The sequence below is a fragment of the Chlamydotis macqueenii genome, chromosome 5, assembly GCF_036417535.1.
Source record: "Chlamydotis macqueenii isolate bChlMac1 chromosome 5, bChlMac1.mat, whole genome shotgun sequence".
Classification (NCBI taxonomy): Eukaryota; Metazoa; Chordata; class Aves; order Otidiformes; family Otididae; genus Chlamydotis; species Chlamydotis macqueenii.
Genome location: NC_141560.1, coordinates 38,752,163 through 38,777,059, shown reverse-complemented (window position 1 = coordinate 38,777,059; position 24,897 = coordinate 38,752,163). Strand labels below are relative to the sequence as shown.

The 24,897-nt window shown below is 50.4% G+C and overlaps 1 protein-coding gene across 9 annotated transcripts in view; it reads left to right on the top strand.

The window, feature by feature from the left end:
• The first annotated feature begins 10,057 nt into the window (after positions 1-10,057).
• The window catches only part of SLC8A3 (solute carrier family 8 member A3), a 115,087-nt gene continuing 100,247 nt past the window's right edge, over positions 10,058-24,897 (top strand). For 7 of the 9 annotated variants that reach the window (XM_086749119.1, XM_086749118.1, XM_086749116.1 and 4 more), the window contains exon 1: positions 10,058-10,647. The gene's annotated coding sequence lies outside the window, so the exon portion shown is untranslated. The remainder of the gene's footprint in view (positions 10,648-24,897) is intronic. The other 2 variants (XM_086749121.1, XM_086749120.1) reach the window with 1 other exon arrangement.

Here is a 24,897-nt window from a genome sequence, read left to right as displayed (position 1 = left end):
GTCTCACAAATACTAACTTCTGTAATGAGCCATATGATGAGTGTGCTGAACCACACCTTCATCCTCTGGAGGGCATCGCAACCGAGTGTCAAGCAATCAGCCCTTGCAGCAGCCTTGGGAGATGAGCAACGCCCCCTTGCATTGGAGGAGCTGCCTGGTGCTGCTGAAGCTCCCGGAGTAAAGTGAGGGCAGGGCTGGGAGCAGCAGGTCTCCTGGCTCCCTGTAAAATGACTTGGTCTGCAGGCTGCTGGGGCTCAGGAGCCTGTTCTGCTGTATGGGTGATGATGGGGAGATGTACTGGTAAATTGTTTCTGGCATTGTCAGTACTTTTGACCTCCTGTTCAGGAGTAAATCCAGGCTCTTTGAGGACCTCGGGTGCAGCAGATGTGAGTTGGGTGCAGGCTGGGGCAGGGAGGATGTGGAAGCTGTGGCTGGGGAGCTCATACAGGTTCACAGATGTTCCCTGTCCCCAGGAGGAGGGGGCTGCTAGCAGGACAGGGGCAAGGGCTCTGCAGGAGCCTGGAGGATGCTCCTAGAGCAGGGCAAAGACAGGTATCTGAACCAGGACTGCACCCTTGCCCTCCACAGAGGCAGCAGCATTGGGGATGCAGCACTCTCCTGGGGGCTGGACACCCCCCTGTAGCTCGTCACCACCCTGAGCATGCACCCACTCTCTGCGCAGCTGAGTTGGACCTCCCTGAGCACCACAAAGCTGCTTCCTCAGCTCCTGCCATTGCTGCAGGGAACACAGCTCTGCCCCAGCTCCTGCATGCTGCTGGCCTTTGGGGCTCGGTTTCTTCTGAGCTCTGGTGTTTGCATGAGGGTCTGCTGCTCTTCCCATGAAAGTAAAGGGCATTTTCTCTCATGGTTTAGCAACTGAGCGTTGCCAGCTGGGTTTTGTCTGCCCAGCTGTGCTGAATGACATTGGGTCACTCCTGACAAATGGGGTTCAGGTGGCTGGTGCAGCTGCGAGCCTTGACAAATCTCCTACCTGCATGTGGAGATGAGGCATCTTTTCCTACCTGGTGTTTCTGCTTGTGGCCCTTGGGGTGAGGTTGGTGTATTTGGTAAACAACACTGTGAGCAGCCCTGTGTGACTGGGATTCCTGGAAGTGGGAGATGCTGGAAGGGGCAGAGGACAGGGCAGAGCGGGAAATATAGGGCTGAGAACAAAGTACAGGACAAACCACCTGTTGTGTGTGAAAGAAATACCTTTAGAAAGAAAACCTGGGCTATGAAAGACCACCCCATCTTTTGTGCGTACGGCTGAGTGTGCCTCTCCTCCACAAATTAACTTACTTCCATCCGAATCCTTCTGACTGCTCTGAGGGTGGGATCCTGCTGTCAGAGCAATACTGTGGGACTGCTTTGGGGTCTGACAGCCCGACTAGGACAAGTGGGTTGTGTTCAGCAACATCCAGGCATATAGAGATGTTCTGGTTTTGTTTAGTGAGGGGGGGCCTAAGGTGGCAGCTTCTGTAGGAAACTGCTAGAAGTTGCTCCCCTTTGTTCAGTGGACTCGGCCGGGCCTAGGGCAGACCTGCTGCTGGCCAAGGCCGAGCCAATTGGTAGCAGAATGTTCTGTGATAATACTTCTGTGATAACATATTTAAGAAGGGGATAACAGGAAAAAAAAAAGTGGAGAAGATGTGAAGCAGCTGAGCAGGGGCAGAGAGGGGGAGGCGCAAGCCTTGTAGGCCTTGCAGGCCTCACCCTCTGGCCTCTCGCTGTGTGGCTGACTGGGACCAACTCGGCCCAGCCCGGCTGCAAGAAGTGGAGAGGAGATGAGATGGATGATGTGAAGAGATTCTGAGAGGCGTCTGCCAGCCTGTTGTGAAGAATTTTTCTTGTGAGAGGAACGGCTGCAGACCCCAAGGTCAGTGAAGAAGGAGGGGGAGGAGTAATGCAGCTCCTGGCCAAGATTCCCCTGCAGCCTATGGTGATGACCATGGTGGAGCAGGTTGTCCCCCTGCAGCCCATGGAGGTCCATGGAGGAGCAGAGATCCACCTGCAGCCCGTGGAGGACCCCATGCCAGGGCAGGCAGCTGCCTGAAGGAGGCTGTGGCTCTTGGAGGGCCTGCTGGGGCAGCTATTCTGGAGGGACTGCACCCCATGGAAGAGATGACCCATGCCGGAGCAGTTTCAGGAAGGACTGTGGCCCATGGGTGGGACCCCATACTGGAGCAGGGGAGGAATGTGAGGAGTTCTTCCCCTGACGATGAAGCAGCGGCATGAAACAACACGTGATGAACTGCCCACGACCTCCATTCCCTCTTCCTCCCTGTGCCGCTCAGGGTGGGGGGAAGGTCATAGAGATAATGTTAAGTCCAGGAAGAGGGAGGGGTGGGGAGAGGTTATCTTGTTCCCTGTCTCATTCTTCTGCTAGTTTTGGAAATAAATGAGTCGAGTCTGTTTTGCCTATAATAGTAACTTTAAAGATTTTTTTTTCCCTGTCCTTATCTCAAACCTCAAGCCATTTTTCTTATATCATCTCCCCCTATTTTCTCGGAGGGTGGGGGGAGTGGGAGAGAGACTGCGTAGTCTGGTCCCGACCAGGGCTAAACTACAACAGGTATACGTTGCATGTGCCTACCTCCTTTTGTGGTTGTACTTTTTTTTTTTTTTTTTTTTTTTTTTTAAAACACTGAAACAAGGGACAATACTCTCGTAAAGTCAACTTTTAGGAGAACTTGAAAATCCCTTAATACTGTAAGGGATAACCAATGTTTTATCACCCACTTCATCCAAAAACATGACGCACATCAGAAGGACAGTTCAGTGACACAAAAGAGATTCAAAGTCAAGGCTTTGGTGCTGAGGGTGGTGGCAGAATTTGGGTGGAGTCCCAATGGCAGGCCTCTTCTCAGACCCTGTCTCTGCCCCTGTATCTCATCGGAGCGGTCTGGGGTCAGACCCTGCAGCAGGACCACTCGTCCCATATGGGTTTCCTGGTCCTGCTGCACCTGGACGGAGGCCACATGTCTCCTAGAGATGAGTACATCTCTTCAGTCTTTCCATGTACAAGCCTCTCACTGCTTTAATTAAACTGTTAACTTTCATTAACAGCTGATGTTAATTTACTTTATAGTTCTTTCTTTTTCCCTCTGATTTTTATAAACCAGGATCCGAGTCTCCTGGAGGGAAGCATGGCTTTCTTCTAACTGCTCAGGGGGAAGAGACAATCTGGCACTCCTCACGTTGTCCCAGATTTTTAAAGGAAGAGACATTTGCATCCTATTGCATAGGAGACTTTTTTTTTTTTTTTGAAGTGGGTCTCAGCTGTTTTGCTAAGAAAATTATTACATTGACCATAGGGGAATAGTAAAATCTTATTCTCTCTTTACCCAGAATTTATTGTCATCCCCATTGGACTGTACTATCAGCTGCAGTTGTGCTGTCTGGTAACATCTCTGAAGTTGGGGGCCTTCAGCTCTGGCATCTTGCACACTCAAAGTGGAGACAAACAAAAGCATGGAAGCTGGTTGGAAGCCCTCACAGAAATTGCCATGAGGTTCAGGACAGGGGCACCCACAGCCACACCAAGGTTTTCTGCCCGTGAACTAAGCGTGCACAACCCCGTGCCGAGCACTGCTGGTGTAGGCGGCTGGCTGTAGGGTGGCTGTGCATCTGTTGGCCACCTGGGCTGCAAAATGGGTGGGAGGGTTTGAATTGTTGATAGTGTAGAAGACCCTTAGGAACCGGAGGTCAATACAGGGGACGACAACCTCCTGCTACCTATATGCTATCTGCAATATGACGTAACCCTATGCATTTTTCATTATTGTTAGCAGCACAATTTAACCTGTTAGCAACCCCACTGGCCAAGGAGTAGCTGACCCAGAATTTGAAGGTATAGGCACAGGACGAAGGGGGAAGAGTTTGAGAGAGGTATAAGAAAGCCAGCCTGTGCACAGCCATGGCTGAAGCACCAGCTTCTGCTCTAGAATCGTTGTGGATCCTCCTCTCCATGAAGCACTGACTTAGTTTTAGAAACATGGATTTTTTTTTTCATGCCATTAGCCAACATGTGGTGCAGGAAGCAGAAAAAAAAAAAAATCTTGGTGCCAGTATTTAACAGGGAAACCAGAGTGGTCAACATACAATTGATTTCTTTGGTCTTTATTTGGTTTCAAAATCAATGTAGTACGAGCTTTTCCCATTGATTTTTGGAATTCAAAATGATTTTGGGAAGTTGTTCAATAAATTGACAACTTTGGGAGCCAAATCCTCTTCTGGGGCTTTGTAATGACATGTGTGAGAACCCATCAGAGCGTGCTGAGGTGCTTGCAGGCTTCTCACCATGCTAATACCTGTTGCTGTCATCTGTCATGCCAAAACTCCTCCTCCGAGGCCAGGCTCCTTGGGTCCTCAGTGGGAGCGGGGAGAGGAGCAGATTCAATCAACTGCTGTAACCTGAGCCTCGTGTACTTGTTCTGCAGCTAAGAAAAATGAGTGCGTCTCCAGCAGTGCTGGTTGCTAATGACTGGTCACTGCAGTTGAAAGGAACCTGCTGGATGTCCCCTTTGTCCTGGCACATAGCCCAATGCTGTAAGCAATAGAGGTAAAATCACAGAATGGTTTGGGGTGGAAGGGACCTTTAAAGGTCATCTCGTCCAACCCTCTGCAAGGAGTGGGGACATCCCCAACCAGATCAGGTTGCTCAGAGCCCTGTCCAACCTGGCCTTGATTGTTGTTCCATTGGTCCTTCCTGAAAAAAACTTACATTATAAAACCCCTTCAAAAACATGTAACCGAGTTTGTAACAGAGTTGCTATTAAGCTCTTGCTCTAAGATGCCAAAAAGAAGGAAAGCCTCAGAGTTCCTAAACCTGAGAGAGTCCCCCCTTGAACACCACCCATGGTTGGCATTTAAAATGCTGGAAAAACCCCCTTGGAATAAGCGCCTGTTTCCTGCCCCAGGATGCACTGGCTTGCCAGGTCTTGCCCAGGGTGTTTGTCCTGAGTGGGTATGCTCCACCACAGATGTCCACTTTCTCTGCACCCTGCAGTGGTCAATCTAGGGATCAACACATTTTTTGAAGCCAAAGCTAAAATGGAAAACTTTAGAATTAACGTGTCCTGGATTCCACCATGATCAAAATCTAGTTGTGAGGTGTGCCCTTGCTCTCCATTGTCAGGTGGATTGTCTGGAAGATGTCACTTCTCACCAAAAGTTTTCAAGGGTTTGAGTTGCCTTGGAGTCCCAATGACTAGCTGCTATATTTAGTTAGGGTTTTCGTTTGTTTGTTTTTTTTGTTTTTAACTTTTGAGGGGGGTATACATGGTGTCTGAATGCTGTGGTAAGTTCCTTTAGGTCCATGTTCACTTCCACAGAATGCCCTTGGCAAGTCCAGACCAGGAGCTGTTTGTGGTATCAGGCACCTACATGTGGGCTTGTCTCTATGCTGCTCTACACTCAGTTGCGATGTTGAAGATCACCGCACAAAGAACTGCCCTTCCTTCTGAGACAGACCTGAGGAACATGGCCTCTGACCCCAGACTAAACCTTCTCAGAAGCTCTGCAATGAGACTAGAATCAATGAAGTATCACAGCCTATGCCTGTCACAGCTGCATCTGTGGATCAGAGGGATTAAACCTGTATCTCACTCCTTCCCGATCAGTGCGCAAAGGATACATAAAGAATGAGCAATGCTTCATCCTTCCCTGTGCATCTGTGGCAGAAACGCATCTGCTAGGACGAGGGGTTAAATGGTTTTAAAATAGAAGGAAGCAGATTCAGAGTTTATATAAGGAAAAAAAAAATTATGATGAGGGTGGTGGAACACTGGCACACATTGCCCAGAGAGGTGGTGGATGCCCCATCCCTGGAAACATTCAAGGCCAGGTTGGACGGGGCTCTGACCAACCTGATCTGGTTGGAGATGTCTCTGCTCCTTGCAGGGGGGTTGGACTAGATGACCTCTAAAGGTCCCTTCCAACCCAAACCATTCTATAATTCTATGACCTGTGGAGGAATTGCCCCCTGGTCGGGGAAGTGCCATGACGAGGGCATAGACTGTCCAGGGGTCCCATGGCTTGTCCGACAGGAGCTTCTGCACTGTTGAGGATGTGTGTGTAAAGCCCAGCTTGGCTCTCAGGACTCTAGTCATGTTCACAAAGCAGGCTTTTATGGGGGAAAAAATAAAGCACGGAATTTTACATTTAAACTGGGTTCATTTGCTCTGTAATCACGGATAGCCTTGAAGCTGCCTCCTACATGGTGGCTCCTTTCCTCTTTCCCCTAGAAAGTAATTTTTTCTTACATTTGGAACTTCATTTGAAGGCTCTGCGGATGCATCATACTAATAAATGTCACATTATCCCATCTCTTCTGACACAAACGTGAGCAGGCACCTGATGAAAGCTGATGAGGGAGGAAAAGCAAAGCTATGAAAAAATAGCCTGACACACAATCCAGGTTTACTGAGGCCAAATCTTGAATGCAAGAAGCGGGGGGCTGTGCCAGGCCCTTAGGTAAAAACTTTGGGTCAGGAGCAGTCTGGCTGCTTGTATTCAAAGGGCAAACGTAGAGAGTGTTTGTGGGCACTCTTGGGTCATTAGGGCAAGGGCTGAAAGATCAAAGGAGAACAGCAAGAAGGTGGGAGCAATTCCTGTGGTCTTGCTTGGCTAGAAATTTTCCAAAGAGAAGCCAAACCTGCAGGTTGTGATGTCTGCCATAATATAGCAGTAATGTGGCCAGATCTGCCTGAAATTTTGGATGGCAACTGTGTGAAATTCTTACCCATACATGCTAAGTGGATAGCTGGTGGGTGAAGGAGAAGGAACAGGTCCTTTCTGACTCAGCTAATACACTCTTAGAGTTTCTTCTGGAACTTGTAGAACACTGGCAGGCTTTTATGTCAGCAGATGATGTTGGCCTGGCAGAGCAAGTTGATGCCTGTTACGCACGTTGTCTTTATCAACAGTGCTGCCGTTGGCTATGTTCTGCTGTCAGCATCTTTATTATCAACACGGTTGCCAGCGGAAGACTGAAGCCATGGGATGTTGAAACCATGGATTACCTTAGAAAAATCTTCTCTAGTCTTAAGTGGACAAGGAATGGAAGAGCAAAGCTTGCATTTCTTGTTCCGCTCCAAATCTCAAGAGCTTGGAGATAGGTTTGAGAGTGGGATTAAGGTCCTGACTGCTCATGGCAAAAGGGCCCAACTGAGGCCTTTCTGGTCCATGAGTGACATTGCCTGCCTGTGGTTTCAGTTTCAGGTGATCATGGAGGAGCCTGGAGGCGAATGGGTTTTGCTTTACAAATTTTATATTTTTTTGTTGCTGCACATTGTAATTATTAATTATGCTTATCATTCACAGAGGGAAAAGATGTTATGAAAGAAATAGTGTGTATTCCTTCAGTATATTAGTAGTTGCTAGTGTTTCAGTGGTTTTGCTTTAGGTGAGGCCACACTTGAAGAAGTGATCTTGTTATTCATTAAAAATTGACATCCAGGCTTGTTTAGTGAGATTGCGCTAAGCAGTCCAGGAGTTTGAAATCCCTGCATTTTATTTGTTAAAGCTAGCATTAACAAGAGGTTTTTTGGTTTTTAATTTTTTTTATAGTATTATTATATAAAAGGTTGGGATGCTTTTATCCCAGGTTATTACCTTGCAAGCACATCTTCAAGAACAAGGAGATTAAAAAATGTCATATACTCCCTCTTGTGATGAACAATTTCTGCCTGAACTGAGCAACGTAAGCCCAGGTCCATATGGAAGGGAAGGAAAGAGGGAAATGCCTGGAAGCATTTCTTAAACATATTAGGCGTGATTGTATGTACAGAGTTGAGGAGATGAGGTGAAATGAAACATCTGTGTACAATAAAGAGCTCTGTCTGTCTTAAGTTATTGTCAACTGGAAATTTGTGTGTCACCTCCAGGCCTTGTTCCCACCGATGAGCAGTTTGTACCACTGTTCCTTGACTCCAGACCCATTCTCACCGAGCTGTAAACACAAGCGTGATGAGCCATGGGCTGGAAGAGTTCCCCCATGCCGGCTGGGGCAGTTTCCTTCCCTTGATGTTAGAGGGGACTGGAGAGCTGCCACCCTTGGGGTCTCTTCCCCCTGGCAGGAATGTGAGGTTTGCAGGTGGCCACCTGGAGATTGGGTAACACTGTCCAGCACCAGGGTCCCTGCATCCACCCAGTCTTGGGTTTCAGCCATTGACACTGCACTGCTGATTTTATGTGTCAGTGTTAATAAGGGCTCCTCCACAGCTCCTGTGAGACTGATGGGCATTTTAATGCCTTGGCCCATGTGTGTGCACGTCCCTGTGTGCCCCCAGGTGCTGAGAAGCCCTTCTCCTCCCTGAAGCCACACAGAAGCATCATCCAGACGTGCAGCCTTGTACGGGGCTGGCTGACACCCCGAGCTCAGGTACCTCAGCACATGTTAGATCTTTCCTTGTCCTCTGGCCCACAGTGCATGCCATGGCCCGTGTGCATCCCGTGCCACCTTCCCACCTGGTACACACTGCCTTGCATGGATTGTCTGGGGGCAGCAGGAGTGGCAAGTGACATTTGAGGAGATACAGGGCTGAGTCTAGGACCCACGGGATGTTCTGCAGTTTTCTGCGCTGCCATTGTCTACTTGTTCACCCCATCTGGCAGTAACCATGTCCCCTCACAGCTGCCCTCAACTGCCCCTCTATAGCTAGGCTTCCATTCTCTGCTCTTGTGAATACTAGTAAGTAGCCAGACCAGAACAGGTAACTGCTCTTCCAGGTCTCTGGATCTCTTCTGCGCAGAGGTGCGGGGCCAGGGGCTGCCCTGAGGAGCTGTAACCAAAGCATACCAGCTGGCTTTCAAGGACTTTGCGGTCTACACTTTTGCGCAGGGGACCACAGCCCATTTGCAGCTTTCCTTACTCGTTTTTAGCAGCATGAAGGAGATGCAACTATTTCATGTCACACTCCCAGTAAGGGTTTTGCTGCCCTTTCCCCTTCCTTCTTTATACATCTCCTGCCTGTGCCTGGTTGAGGTAAAAGCTGTTGCCCAGTGTAGGGCTTGGGCTCAGGTTTCTCACGCCAGTTTACACAGCTGCTTTTGATAGGGATGGTTTGCACTTGTGCGTGTGCTCCAGTCTCACCAGGAAGCTTCTGCTCCCTCATCATGTCACAGGGCAAGGGGAGTTACTGGGGACAACAGAGTGGGGATAGCTTCTCTCTAGAGGATGAAACTGCCTGTCCTTTGGCAGAATGGCCCTGTGTCTGGGATCGTTGCCTTATGGGCTGCGTGGTTCTTTAAATAAGTGAGATGCCACGATGGAAGGTAAATCTACTGGAGGCACGTGTCTGCCCCTAACTGCCGGGGCAAAAACAGAGGGGATCACAAGAAGAGACAAACGTATATGCAAACATCACGATGCATTTTGTGCAAGGTGTAAAGCTACTATCCTGTTCTACTGCCCTGGAAACCAGTCCCCAGTCATCTTCTGCCAAAGTCAAGTAGCAACTTTGGAGGCAACATGTAATTTTTACCTTAAAATGACTTGCTGTCTCACAACTTGTTATTTGACTTTGGTTAAAAAAAATGACTGGGTGGTTTCTACAAACACAACCCAAAGCTTGCCGCTTCAAATGGATACCGGCACCAATTCAGCCTGGGTAATTACATTGCCTATATTTAATCTCTCAGAAGCGTTTGGCAGATGCTTTACATTTCAGATTTGCAATCAATATCTCCTGCTCTGAGGGCTCAACCACCGTGTTCTTCCCCTCCCTTGCTTAAAATACACAAAGTCAAGTCAATCTGCTCGGAGGGTACGGGAGCGATCGCCACTCAGTGAGTGCCTATTTCTACCTCTATATGCCCACGGAGATCTCGCAGAGATGTGCATGCGTGCGCGCGCGTTACGTGCCTGCCTTTATTTTGGAAAGGGTTTGCTCTGGTTTCGTGGTGCCTTGCTTTAAACAATCTGAAGATCCCCCCCCTCCCATCCCCCCCGCCCCCGGATTCAGGAGAATGAGGATGCACGGCTGGCGGCTCGGGTGCAGCTCTCGCTCCCGGCTGCTGGGGTGACGCGGGACGCGGAGCCCCGCAGCCTGGCCTTTCGCTTCGGCCTCTCGCTGCGGTTCCGCGAACCCCACGGGCTCCCGGCAGCCGGGCTCCGTGCTCTGCCCTGGGAAATCCTCACCGAGCCCCTAGGGTGGGAGAGCGGGGGAAGCCCGGCCGGTTCAGTGGCAATCTGGGGTACCATCCATTTTCTCTCCCTCCCCCTCTCCCCCCCCCCCCCCTTCATCTCCGGCCTCCTCCCCCTTTGCCAGAGCTCCCATCCCTCCCCAAACTCCACAGCACGGAGCTGAAGACCGAGGCTGGTGGATTTATCGACATCGGTACACCCACCCCCACCCCCCGTGCCAGATGCACCTCCCCGCTCGCCCTGACAGCTGCAAAAGCGAGCACAGGTCTGGCAGCGAGCGAGGCAACTCGGACTGACATGCCAAGGCGAACCCCCCTCCTCCCCTCCCCTCCCCGCACACACCCGCACGCACCGTCGGTGAATCACCGGGAGATGCGATGAGCTCCCGTTAGGAACCGGAAGGATTTGTTACCGGGGAGCCAGCGGAGCCCCCCCTCCACGCCCGCCCGACCCTCCAAAAAAAAAAAAAAAAAAAAAAGTCAACAAAGCAGCCAGAAGGGGTAAGTAGGGGGGTGCTGCCCCCCAACAGGCTGGCGGTTAAGTTTCTTGCGTGGAGTGGGGCTTCACGCCTTGCATGCGAATGGCCGGGGCGGGGGGGGGCGGTGCGAGGGGCTCTTTGCAGGCTTAGCTGCCGCGGCTGGGGGGTGCAGGGAAGGGGATTTAACGTTGCTCGGGCGCGGGGAGCTCGCTTCCTTCGTGCTGTTTTTCCGGAGCCGCGGCGACTGCATGTGTGTATGTGCGTGTAGATGTGTGTGTGGGTGCGTGTGCGCTGCGGGAGGAGGGCTCTGCATTCGACGCGGAGCGGGCGCTGCGGGATGGATACGCGCCGGAGCTGGGAACGGGGAGCCGGGCCGGGCGCTGCGGGGCCGGGGCCGGGGCCGGGGCCTGGCGGGAGCGAGCAGCGGGAGCCCGCGGCCCCGTGCGCGGCCGGGAGCAGCTCGAGCCCGCAGCCCCGTGCGCGGCGGCCCCGGGATCTCCCCCGCCGCGGGGTGGGGGGGGCGCGGCGCGGCGCGGCCCGGCCCGCAGGGACGCGGGGGAGCCCGGAGGGCGGCTCTGCCCGGGGCTGCCGGGCGGGGGAAGCGCCTCTCATGCAGTGCTATAAATTTCCCCCCTCTTTTTTTTTTCCGGCGGGGGGAGGCCGGGCCAGCCCCGGCGGGGCCGCCGTCCCGGGCAGCTGTCGCGCTCCGTCCGGCCGAGCCGGGTTGTTTACCCCGGGTGTCAGATAGAGCCGCTGCGCCAGGCTCTGCCCGAAATAGGGCAGGGGGCCGCTGGCGGGGCCCCCGCGGGGGACACGGTGTGCACACGCACGCACACACGAGCTGACCTCAATGTTGGGTAATTTCATCCTCTTCCTCCCTCCCAGCCTTGCTTCGGGGCTTAATTTTTGTTCACCTGTGTCTACAGCATCCATCACCCTGGGTGGGAGATGAAACCCTTGCAAGTGTTCTTGTTTCGGTTTTTGGGGTTTTTTTTTGTCATTCTAAAACGTGAGGTATGGCCATTTCCCCCTCCTTCCCCCACCACAAGTGGAGCTGTAATGGAATGGTTGGGTTCCTGGCCCCTCGGTTTGTTCTGGGGGTTTCACCCCCCAAAAAAAAATCTGTTTCAGATTTAAGGCGAGATGCTGGAGGGACCGTGGGGGTGAGAAGGGGTGCCTTAGGCACATCCCCCCTCCTGATGCATATATATATATATATTCCTTTAATTCTTTGCATCTCTTTATTGAGCAAAAGGGTGATTTTGCTGAGCTCTTTTTTTTTTTTTTTTATTTCTGGTGAGGACAGGGCTGGAAGACTTAGGTAACAGCAGCATCTTCCCGTTCGAGAGCGCTCCTCCCGTACTCTCCGGGAGCCTGGCGAGAGGCCCGGGAGAGCTGAGCTGGCTTTGGGGGACTGCTGAGACACAGAGGCCTTGAAGGTGCTCTGTAGGGTTGGTGCAGCGGGGAGAGGTACCGCTCCCTCGTGGCACAAGCATTTCTGGGGAGTCCCTAATCCTCCTCCATCCACTGCTGTTGCAGGCATTCGTTTACCCCAATTGTGGTTTAGCTGAGAAAGTCAGTCGTGTTTGGTGCTTACATTCAGGCTTCTGTGGTCAACTGGAACAGGACTTGTTTCCTGAGCAGAAGGGGTGATGTTAGAGAAGAGCACGTCCAGCTGCTGTCGAGGGCTGGCTGGGGAGGAGCAAGAGTGGCCCAGGAGCCCTGACTTCTGCTGCGAGCGTGTGATGAGATGACACTCAAATTGGTTATCCTCCTGTTGTAACTAAGAAGGTGTAATATCAGCCAGGGTGGGGAAGAAGAGGAGGACTGGATGTGAATAAAGAGAGAGCCATAGGTAAGAAGTGCAGTATAGCAGTCTCTTTTTTTTTTTCCCCAAGCCAAATGTGAGTCCCGTTCTAGTAAGTGGGTGGTTCAAGCGTTTCCTAAATGCCCGAGGTGTGGCAGATTGTGGTAATCCAGGTCCTGTCTGAGGGCATGGGAAATGCAGGTGGGCTCCCAGTCTCTGGCGAGCCTCCAGCCTGCTGCTGGGCACATTGTTTTGTCTCCCTGGGTCTCATCTATGTCGTTAATGATATTTTTGTACCTGTGCGGGGTTTTGGTGAGGATGTTGTTGCAATCACTAGTGGGTGACAGGGTGCGAGAGGGAGGGTGAGTAGGCAGGCACCCTAATGCCACTCTGCATAGTGCTTGTCCCTTCCAGAGAAATTGTCCCCTTCCTCTGCAAAGCTGCCACCTGAGAGGACGGCACCTGGGACTGCAGATGCCATGGCCAGGCAGGATAGGTCCTTTCCATCGCCCTGGGCAGCATGGGAAGCATGCTCTGCACTGTCTTGGACACCAACAGCCGGAACAGGAGAGTGCACGCAGAGCTGGATGCCGAGCGTGGGCTGGGTCGTGCGCCGTGCTGCGTTCCATAGGCTCTTGCTGGGCCGATGTGAGAGCAGGAGCTGCCCCATCCAACCGGGGACCACTTTGTCGTTGGGACTTATGGGCAGTCATTCTGCGTGGCACACTTGAATGTGTGGCTTGGCTGGCTTGTGGGAAGGAAAGAGGCACCCAGGGACGAACCTGGCCTCCTCTGCCTCCTCTGCCTTCTTCTGGAGCTGGTGGGGCTGAAGTCAGATGAGGCTGGTCTGAGCGTGGCAGATCCTGTGGCATTGTTGGTAGGACAGGATAGGGTTTTTCTAAGGTCCCAGGCTGACCTGCTACCATGTTGTTCCTGATCCCGCACACGTCCCTTTGTTTCAGAGGGTCCTTCCTGCGCTAGGTGTCCTCCATCCCCGAGGCAGGGAAGTGCCATATCGGAGTGTGTCAGCACTTTTATTAGAAACCAAGTTAAGATGTATTCCCTCCACCAGTATTTTCAAGTGAAGCACTATACAGATAAATGGTCTGTCTGTCAGGTTTTTGTTTGCTTGTTTTAAACAAACAGCATCAGTCTCCTCCCCTAAGCTTCCCCAATGACCAAGTGGCGTTGACAAATAGTTGCTTGTTCTTTGTTGCTGTCGTGTTTCAGATGCCTTTCATGTGCTTCAACAGTTAAAAAGATGGCTTTGATTGCCAGCCAAATTTCTTGTCTTTTTTTTTTTTTAATCAGGCGGTAATATCTAATTCTGTATTTTTAAAAAGTGAAGGAAATTAAATTACACGGTTAAAAAAATCTCCTTAATATGGAAAAAAAAAAAACGTCTGAAGCCGGCAAATTGATAGTTGTGATGCTCCGGCTACCATCACCCACTGTCTTTAGGTATTGTGGCATAGATTAATACCCTTGTTGATTTAATGTTTAGATAACGGTAACTCCTAAAGGCGTTGGCCCGGCTGGGGGCCCATGTTTCGAAGCGCCATACAGATGTCTAATAAACGATAGGCTCTGTCCTGAAGGGTTTCATGCATTGAGAGATACATGAGATCACAAGCTGTTCTTGGGGCACCTTTAAAGCACCTTCTGTACTCGTCCTGCATTTGCTGATTTCAGTGGCACGGGGCTGTGGGGTTTGAGGCTGAAGATGAGCTTGCTGTCCTGGCTCACCTCCAGAGGGAAATCTGGGAGCCACCTCGAGTCTCCTGCCAGCTCTGGGTGAGGGCCGTCGTGGATGTGCGTGTGCAAAGTTCAGCATGATGGCGTCCTGGTCCCCCTTTTCTAGGCATTTCTGTCACAGGGGTTTGCAGGAATAGCAAGGCATCGGGCGGCAGGGATGTGCCAAGCCGTTCTGAAGGTACCACCACCCCCCCCATCTAGCCAGTGTTGCAGTGAGAAGACCCAGGTGGTGTTGTTCCTGTGGTACAGCATCGTCAAGTAATTAGTTCCCCCTATAAGACGCATTTATAAACAGGTGATGATCATGCCCCTGTGCTACTTCAACTCTCAATTTTCTGGTAATTCTGTCTTTAAATCCGCTTGCTGAAGCCTTTGATCAGACAGCTGAGCTGTCGTTGATGTCTCTGATGGTTGACATCATGGGAGAGAGGGGAGCTTAGGGCTCTTAACATTTCTTTTATGATAGCTTGTTTTCTAACTAAACACTCCAATGAGGATTTTCCATCGTAATAAAACAAGGACCTTTTCCGGAACGCTCAGATTTAGGGAGCAGCTTCTGCTTCCATTCAGCATTTCCATGCACAAGCAGATTATTTCAAGGCTGCAAAACTGGACTTGCTCTCTTTGCTGCCTTCCTCTCCTCTGCTGTCTGTTTACCTAAGCCTCCCAACTCAGGACAGCAGCAGAGACAGCTAGGTCAAGAGCAATCAGAAATACTAAATATCCTGTGCTGCCGGGCATGTTTTGCAAACAGGGAGGTGTCAAAGAGTTTTAGAAACTATAGACATGGGAGATATAGCATTGCCACTGCTTTCATCCTCACCCTCTCCTAGGCTGGTACTTGCAGGCTGTCTCAGAGCAAACAGCAGCACTCTGCAGCAGCAGAGCAGAGTACGGTTTTCATCAAAAGGAGTGTAGGGTGCAGGGATGTACCTGTGAGAGGGCATTTACCTCTAACTGCTGAGGTTGTGTTGAAGGTGGACGTGTCCAGGAGCTACAGCATGTCTCCACCTTGCTCTGGGGTTGGGCTGCAGCTCGCTCTGGATGTGTCTTTACTCCCCTTCAGTTTAAGCAGCGGGAGGAGAGAGTCTGTTGCCAGGGTCCAGGCAGGCGGTGGAAGCCACCACTGCCCCAGTGCCACAGCTCCCCACACCCAGAGGGAGCGCTGCCTCCACTGCACACTGCTGGCCCACCCTGGCTGGTGACAGATGGGGACTTGGAGTAACTCTCTGCGTGAAGAGAGTTGCTCCGAGTCCCCATACTGTTTACTGTCAGGAAAATTTATTTTGGGGCATTAAGGCCTGGATGTTTTGGTTTACCACCTTGAGGTGGACCTTCCTTGTTGGGAAGAAATATCTTGTTGAGCTTGAAGTTCACCTTAGTTAGCACCTTTATCCTCTTCTGTGGTTTTGGTTGGGATTACTCACTGATCTTTGAATGTGCATGTTGGTTGGGAGAAATGGAGGTGGAGATGTGTCTCTGTGTAGCAGGACAAGGCTGGTAAATGGTCCAGGAGGTGTTGCAGGATTCGCCACTGCAAGAGGCAAACCTGCCCGTACAGCTGGTGCCCCTGCCATGCTTGTCATTTGTCCCTTGTTTTCTGCAGCTTTCCCACCCTGGCTGCTGGTTCCTGCTCCTGACCCAGCCCTGCAGGGTGCTGGTGTGGTGGCACGTGTGGCTGGGTGGTGGGTTCAGCTTGCTTTCCAGCTAGAGCAGTTCCTGGTCCTTATTCATGGCATAGCTGTGCAAACAGTTCCGCCAACAAAAAAGGGAGAGCTAGTGCAGAGGAGGGAACAAACGACCAGAGGTGGAAAATGTTCGGCTTGGCTTAAGAAGCCCTGCTTCCACCTGTGAAGCTGCTGCTTGAATTGCCTGCAGCAGTTAACGCTTGGAGTTGGTTCAGCCTTGAAGTCTGCTCTTGCTGAGATGGATTGTCCTGAATGCAAATTACTTGCGAAGAACCTAGAGTGATGGGGTCTGCAAAGCACTTCTTAAGCTATTAAGAGGCACAAGAATCAGCAGAAAAAAAAAAAAGATGAAATAATTTTTAATATAAAATCTTCCCAAGAACATGCACAGGGGTTGATCCTGATTAAAAAAAGTATTCAGGGAGTCTAGGCCAAGCTGTTTCTCAGACGCAACATGCCAAATGGACTCAGGTTCCTCAAGAAGAGAATAAAATGAGAACTTCCCCTCTGCTCTCAATTCTCTCAAGTCCCTTGAAAGCTTCGCGCTAGCACTCAGCACTTCATCAACAGCAATCTCTCCGTGTTGAAGCCTCCAGACTGCATTCCCTGGCAGTGCAAGTGGGAGCGGTGCCAACTGTTTTATTAGGTTTGCACCCATGAAACCCACTAGTGAGGAAGGACCTCACTCCTTGTCCCCACGAGGCCACAGCGGGCTAAGTTTGCCCTGCACTCACTGAGGGTGCTGTGTGTGAGTCCTGGGGCAGCTGCCTGCCTCAGGGCTCACTGGGGGCCATTGTGAGAGGACCTGAGGACCAGAGCGAGGTGGAGGTCCTGGTGTCATCGTCTTCAAGGTGTGAGGCAAGGTGGGTCTCTCGCATGCTTTTCCTTTGCAGAGGATCCTGATAAGGGATAATGATGGGCTGCTGCTTTTGTTTTGGCAGCCCCCAGACAAGAATGAGCCTTTCAAAGCTGGGCCTGTAGGGGGCCAGCAGTGGGGATGCTGCCGGAGGTAGACGTGATGTGAAATTCTCCTGCCTGAGCGTCTTGGAAATGGTGCACTAGACATTGCCCTCACATAAATTACCACCTGCTCTGACTCTTTAAGCATCATTTTTTTTCCTTCCATTTTAACCTTCCACAGTAGTTTCAGGTTCACTTCTTCTGGTAAATGTTTCCTTTCTCTAACTTAAATAATCCATCTCCCCAAAGCTGACCTGACAGATGCGTTCCCCGCAGTGACCCTGCGCACACTGCACACTTCATGAAACCCTGGCTTCCATGGGGAAATGCAGCACCAGCAGTGACCTCGCTGGTGTCCCAGCTAAAAATAAAGCCTGTCCCTCCTGGCAGTGTTGGGGTTTGCTTTTAAGTAGGTAGGCATTTTTACCCATTGGCTGCACTGGGATCCTGTGCCAGGCAGAAGGCACAGCTTAACCTTCAGAGCACGACGGAGCTGCTTCCCCTCTGGGGAATCACAGCGGGAGACTGAAGGTGAGAAGATGCTCATCTGCACTTGGTGCGAATACCTCACTCCCAAAAAACTGCTGGCTTGCCTGTTTCCTGCCTAGATCCGTCTTCTCGCTGCTTCATGCATCCCACTGAGTCATGACCACCCCTCCTTTCCCATTTCTGGCCTTTTCCCTCTGCTGCATTTCTTTCTTAAATAGGGTCCGGTAATTCCCCCAGCCCCCCACTTCCCACAACGCCTCCATGCCTTCTAGCTTCCCAGTCTTCTAACGGCATCCCTCGTGTTCAGCCCCCAATTTATCCTCTGTGTGTGGCTTTCTGCCTGTCTCTTGGGTCCATCTGGGCTTGGCTACTGGGACAAAGCAGGACGTTGGCCCAGTCAGGAAGCAGATGCTCAGTTAGGAGGTTCCTTTCCAGCCTTCACCATACAGGCACATTACCGAGTTTTGCTAAGTCTGGTAAGCAAGTGGTTGGAATATGCTCTGGAGCAAGAGGATGGATGCTGGCTGGTGAACCTATGGATATTTTGAGTACTTCCATGCACATCTAGTTTTCATTTGAGCCATCCAGTACTTATCTTAATTTATTTCTTATGGCTTTGAGTTTCACAGATTGCACAAATACACAGCATAGAACTATCAAAGTTTCCTTTGCTCGCTAGATAAAATAACCCTGAGTCTGGGAGCTTTCTCTTAGTGTTGGCCTTGAGCTTCTTTTGTCCTGGTTGACCTGTTCTGTCCCTCTGGCCAAAGCCAATTTCCTGGAGAAGGCTGAGGGAGGGGATGTAGGAGTTGTGAAAGGGGACACGGGAGTTGTGCTTGGTCATGCAGGATTCCAGAAACCTCATCTACTTACGGTTGCAAAGAGAGCACGGAGAAATGGCATGGTCATAATTTGTAAGTATCTGTATGGGAGCCAACAGCTGTCAGGAACGGCGGGCTGGATGTAATCACCTTTGACAAAGGGTGGTGGTCTTGCAGATGTCATGTTCTTATGCACTTCATGAAATGTGCACCAGTGGAGCCGGTGGCTTGCGGGCCGGCTGGCCGGCACAGGAGCTTAGAAGGGGCTGTAGCATGTGCTGCCTCTTGCTTGGCTGGTATCTGGGTATGGGAAGGACCGCAGGGGATGCTATGGGAGGAAGGGTCAGGGAAAGGGGCGTGGAAGTGCTTGTGTGCGTGTCTGCGGAGAGAGCAGAGGGCAGGGAGAACTGGCAGAGAAAGGATTACTGCAGAGTGGAGCGTTGTTGGGATACAGGGCTCTGATTCGTTGGAAACCCATTTTTATTAATTTATCTGCTCATTGAGCTCCCACAGCGAAATGGATTCATTTCAAGGCTTCGATTGTCTTTAAAAGTGACCATCCTTTTGTCAAAGACCTTTTGTGCTTATTCTCTTACCCATTTGTGTCACTGACCTGAGCTAAATAGTAGTGGTGGCTCTGCCCAGGGGAATGCTCTCCCCGTCCCACTGCCCCTCACCAATGGGTGTTTGGGAACCATTGCTCCTTCCCTGGATAAAGCAGGTTTTTCTGTCACTTGTGACGGGTTTCCCAGATGATGGGAGTTACTGTCCTCAGTGATGGCAGGAAGAGTTGGGTTCGGGGCACTGCCACAGAGGGACAGCTGGGCAGAAGAGGCTTTCTGGGCTGAGGGAGCAGGGAAGAGGGGCAGAGTGTGGAGTAAGGCTGTGAAAACAGGCTGGTCTTTCCTGTCTCAGCTGTTGCTCAGCTGTTGCGCAGGACCAAGTCACTGAAACTCCCAGCAAGAGAGGAACCCTTCCATTTCTTGCTTTAGCCTTCTCTTAGGAGAGATTTGGACTTCAAAGCAAGTAGAGCGCATCTCTATTTTAATCTTCTCTTTGTAGATATGGATGGAAAGATCATTTCTGCAGTGCCTGAAGGGGACTGTGAGCTCCTCAGTAAAGCTGATGGAGATGTGGGACTGCTAGCATCCATAACAGAGGCTGTGCCCCTCAGTGGCAGGATAGAGGCTGTCCTCTCTCCTTGCCTCGGTGGCTCAAACAGACCACACAGCGGGTGGCTGCGTGGGATCAGCATGTTCTCCTAGCACCTACATTAATTCAGTGACTCCTATCAATTTTCCTCCATTGGTAAATGGAACCATAGAATCATAGAATCATAGAATGGTTAGGGTTGGAAGGGACCTTCAAAGGTCATCTAGTCCAACCCCCCTGCAGGGAGCAGGGACATCCCTGACTAGATCATGCTGATCCGTGGTGACACTGGGCACATGGTGGAGAAGAGAGACTCCAGGTCTTGTTTGCTGGGGTTGTGGGGGAATAGGAGGATTTTTCACCTTCCCTTGTCTCTTTTCAGTGCATTTGGCTGGTGTGGTCATCTCCCATGACTCAGCTGCTCCTGTTGGCAGGACTAGTTGTAGCAAATCTGAGGCCAGCATGGAGCACTGGGAGGAGGGAAGAACCAGGACAGGATGGACAAGAATACGAGGAAGCAGGAAGATGCTCCTGCAGCTGATGTGTGTGACATGAGTTGCAAAGAGGAAATAGGTGAAGCTTTCCTTTTGGAGGTTTATGTTATATGAAATGTTGCCAAAGCTTCTCAGGCAGCTCTTCCAGTAGAATAAGCTTGCTCTGCTGTCTTGGGCCCATTGGACCTATGCTGCTTTACACCAGAGAAAATCTGGTCCTAAAGACGCTCTCCCTCTTCTCTCTTGCCAGCCTTTAGCTGATGGTATGCAAGGTGACTGGGCTGGAAAGATAGTCCTCACTTTTAAGACAACTTTGTGTAAAAGGAGGCTTTTGGAGGGGAGGGTCAAGGGAGGGGACTGGTGTAAGTAGTGCTCTGAATACAATGAAAATGTTATTTCTTCCACTCTGGAAATAAACAACAGCATGATTATTTTGTACTTTGCTAGGAAATTCTTCTGATACTTCATGCCTTGCATCCAGTTTTCAAATGTTCCTCACTTGTATCTAAGTTAAGACTTGCTGACTGCTGAGAGTTAGGAGAGTATCATTGCAGGCACATTAGAAATGGCAGGGGAGGAGCCTCATCCTTTTCAGACAAGGTGCTTTGTCATATGCATCACTCCCAAGCTGGCATACACATGTAGGTAATCTTGATTTTTTTAATCTTCTTGAAGGATCAAGTTACCTATTTCCCTGGCTTAGCCCTGTGGCTTTTGGGTGTGGGACCTACCTGGTGCTCTTGGCAGGAACAAAGAAATAAACCTCATGTCTCTCTTTGGAGAAGACAACAGTGGCCTCTCATAGTCATCTGTTTGGTTTCCTGAAGGAATTTTAAATCATGTTTAGGTGTCCAGTGGAAAATCTGTGATTTCAATGGGGTCAAGGTGTCCAAGTGGGTTGAAGAGCTGCTTCATTAAGCTTCTAACTACCCTGTAAAATCTAGTCCTTTATGACTCCCTCGGCAAAATATCTGAGACACATTCAGACCATGGATGGGGCAGAGGAGGAAGTTAGTGCTGTTGTAACAGCAAGAGAAAAAACGTGGGCATTGAGGGTTACTAGGTCCAGGGCATATTTCAGATTACCTGCCCTTGACGGAAGAGAGTGGGGCGTCCAGCCAGGGAGGGCAGACCTGTAGCTGAACCACGGACTGAAAGGAAAAAGGTGAATAATCATGTCTGGTAGTGCCATCGTGAAGAGCAAATCTCCCCTTGTGTTTGCTACAGAGATTGGAGTGGTATATGGCTTTGTACAGCCCACAGGGAAAGCCGTCAGAGGGTGGGGGGAGAAGAAATGAAGGTGGGGCAGCGGATAGCCTGGAGACTGCTGCCACTTACTGTAATTGCCATGGCAGCTCAGCTTCCACTGTTTGTTGTCCGTGTCATCTCTGCAGTTACTGTATGGTAAATATGACTTGAGTCTCTAGCAAATACCAGAGCTAATATTAAGAGAGAATCTGTAAACAGCTAATGCATAAATGAACAAAGAGCAATAAACAGCCTGGACTTACGAAGAATGAATTAATCATGGTAGATGCAAGGGTTTATTTTTTTATAGCAGTTGCAGACAACAGCTGAAAAAACACTGAAGGATTAAGATATCTAGATTGTCAATAAGAGATACGTGGGGAAATGTGTTAGTAAAGGGTGAAGATGCTGCATGAAATCTTATTTGATAACTGTATTCAAATGGGTGAATTTACGGGTTTTGGCACCTTCCAAGTGAAGTGGGAGGTATTTTGAGGATAACCCATAGCTCAGTGCATTTTTCTGGCCTCCTGCTGTGCTCAGATCTGCAGAAGCAGTGAGCACATTACAGCGTATTTCCCTCCTCTCGGATGGAGGCTCTGAATTTTTGGTTGAGACTCTGGAAATCTCTGCTTTCGTTCCATGCGCACCAGTCAGCATCACGCTCCCCATGCAAGCGCCACCTCTGCCACGCAGCAGACAGGCGGAGAGACCTCTGAAAGTGAGCAACACAGTGAGCTTCTCTGTGTGTGAATCTGTATTTAATCTTTGTGACAGCCCAGTACCTCATGGAAACCTGCCGTACGGCAGGGCTGAGGGGCGAGACTTCATGGCCCAGGCTCGTCTTTCCTGCTCCAAGGAGAGCAGATCTGCTTTCGGTTTCGGTGGGAGCAGGCGCCGAGGTACGGCTCTCCCAGATACCCGTCCACTTCTGACCACCTCGAAGATGGAGAACCAAGAGGAAATGAAAATTAATGATGAAAGGGCAGCTTGGGCTAATTTATAAAGATTAAAATAAATTTGTGTGCTTTGCCCAAAGAATAACTGTGGAAGAGAGCAGCTATTTACAAGTATCTGAAGCATGTAAATCTCAGGCAGGGAGGAGAAGCGTTGAGAGTGCTCCAAGGACAGGATAATGAGAACTAGCAGCATAGATTTTCTTAATTTCATCCTAAATATAAGGAAGACGGCTGAAACCGCTGAGATAAATTACATCATGGCACAGTCTCTATGGGAAGTTGTGGAAATGCCGTCACTTGGGTAATTTAAAACTGGGCTGGACAAAACATTAGGAAATGATGTTCACAAGGGGAACAATGCAGTGCTGGCACCTGAGGCACGGACCAGGCACCTCTTCTGGCTCTGGTCTAACTATCCCTGGAATCAGTGAAACCAACTGAGCTGAGTGAGGGCCTTTCCTGCCCACCCCATTTCTGTGCCTGTCACACAGAGGAGCGTAGAAGTCTTCAGTCTAATGTGACAAATGACAACTGCTTGTTCTCTACTGCAGTGGTAAAGATGATTTCTGGAGTGTAGCCTTCTCCTCCTCTTCCCTCTTTGTTTTCTACCCTGTCTCCCACTGCCCTGTTTGTGCTGCTTCTGCCTCTGTTCACTTTTAAATTTTCATTCTCACAAAGCCAGGAATGAGCCCTTCTGGACAGAGTTGTGGAGGGCTTAGAATTTCTGTTGTGTGTGATGGGGCATTTTTGGTAAGAATGGTGTTTTTTCTGGCAGCGTATGCCCCAGGTGCCAGGGCTGGCACCCAGCGTGGCTGGCTGGTGGCCGCCCCAGGAGCCCGTGGCCAGGGAAGGGCTCTCTGCCCCGCTACTTTTTGCATGAAATCCAGCACATCACATGGCTTATTTTGTTTGCCCCAATGAGTATTTCCTGTCAGAAAACTTGTATTTTTCTTAACTAATTCTGGATCTAAAGAGGATGAGCTATGACAACAACTACACCACCTTTTCCCCTCTTATTTACAAGTAACTACTGGCTCTGCAGCACAAATGCACTGCTGACAACAAATCGTAGGGTCTTTAATTGTAGCTGTTGCAGATCTGTCACCAGAGTGCTAAAGAAATGTCACGAGTTGCCGCTGTCATCTTTCTTCTAGGATGCTGTGAGTCACTAGGTGATAAGTTGCACTCTGATGGTGGCACCTGAACCGGCAGTATAACACGTCCATGAAACAGGAACAGTAAATAACACACCCTGTGTGCTGCCACGGGCAGTACATAAAATGTCTTTTACTGACAGGAAGCTTTCCTCACACCGCTGGAATAACTTTTTTTTTCCTTTCCCCACTGGTCCCCACAATGGTTTTGGCTGCTCTTTATAAACCAGCCGGACAGAGCGTAATGAAAGCCAGTGCCTTGAAGGCTGCAGCGAGGAGTCAGCACCTATTGCAACCCCATGTGGTGTTGGGTGTCTGCTCCAAGTTGTCTCCATCAGCTGCAGTCCATGGAAGGGGGGGGGGGGGGGGGAACCGAGTGGGTGCCCCAATAACTCTGCTTCTGTGTTTCCCTCAGCCTCCTGAGCCTCAAAGGAAGGACTTGTGGCCTCTTCACTGGGCCTTTCAAGTCATAGGCATAAAATCAAGGGCCTGAAGAATACCTTCTCAATTTGAGACCTTTCAGACTGTGAAGAATGGTATTGTCAGACTTGTGCTGGTATTCGAATGCCTACAGGCTTTAATTGTGTTTGGAAATACCTGTAAATGCAATAAAAAGTCTGATGTTTGAAGATCAGCCTCTAAATGTGACTTCCAAAAGGTCATGACAGCGACTTTTTGCCAAATGCGTGTGTGGTTGCCACCAAGGCGCTCCAGCGAGCTCCCAGTGCAGGTTATGTGCAGGGTGAGTTTGCTCTGGCTTCCCGTGCACTAACACCAGTGAGCAGGGTTGGACTCCATACCTGCACTTTTTAACTTTTTTACTGTGAGGGTGGCTGAGCACTGGCATAGGTCGCCCAGAGAGGTTGTGGAGACTCCGTCCTTCATCCTTGAGTATCTTCTGGATGTTTAAAAGCCAACTGGACTCGGTCCTGGGCAACTGGCTCAAGGTGGCCCTGCTTGAGCAGGGAAGTTGGACCAGGTGGTCTTCAGCTGTCCCTTCTGTTTCCTGTGTGAACTGGCCACTCAAAAGCACTAAGAAACAGTGTTCAGCAAAACAACAGTGAGACTGTGTAATATTAATGAAAAGAAGAAAGGCCATCTATATCAGAGCAGAGATAATACTGCTTTTTAAGCAGGAGGATGGCCACTACTAATCTATATGTCAGGCTAAATACCAGGTTTTGTTTTCTGAATGTAGAAAAGGCTACAGTTCTGGGGGAAAAAAAATGAAAAGGTTAACACTCGCTGTCCCTTAGCCTGAGGAAGCTCAGACACAGGGACACGTATGGGGATGGGAGAGCAAGCGCGCTGCAGCTCCCAAGGAGGCTGTGCTAGCTCACACCGTCAATAAGGACGGCTCCCAGGAGCCTGGCCGCGGCTGCCGGCTGAAGGGGATCTCCTGCAGTGTCTCCCTCCTCCTCCTTTACATGTCCATGCACAGAACGTAAACTGCAGCTCCTGCGTCCATATATATCCATCTATCCTGTACAGATATTTTCCTGCTGGGGTGAGAGTGAAGATGTAAAATGCCTGGCCAGTCAAGTGCAGCCAGTGCAGTACTGTAAGGGGACAATTAAGTACCGGCATCTTTATGGGTTAGCTGTTTATGGCACCGCTTCTCCAGGAGCATCACGGGTACTAAAATAAAGGAAAACCCATTATGGACCGGTTCCTGGGGCAAGCTGAGTGTTGGAGGTCACTCCCAGCTGTACACAGACTTGTGCTCTGTTTGGGTCAGCCCCTGG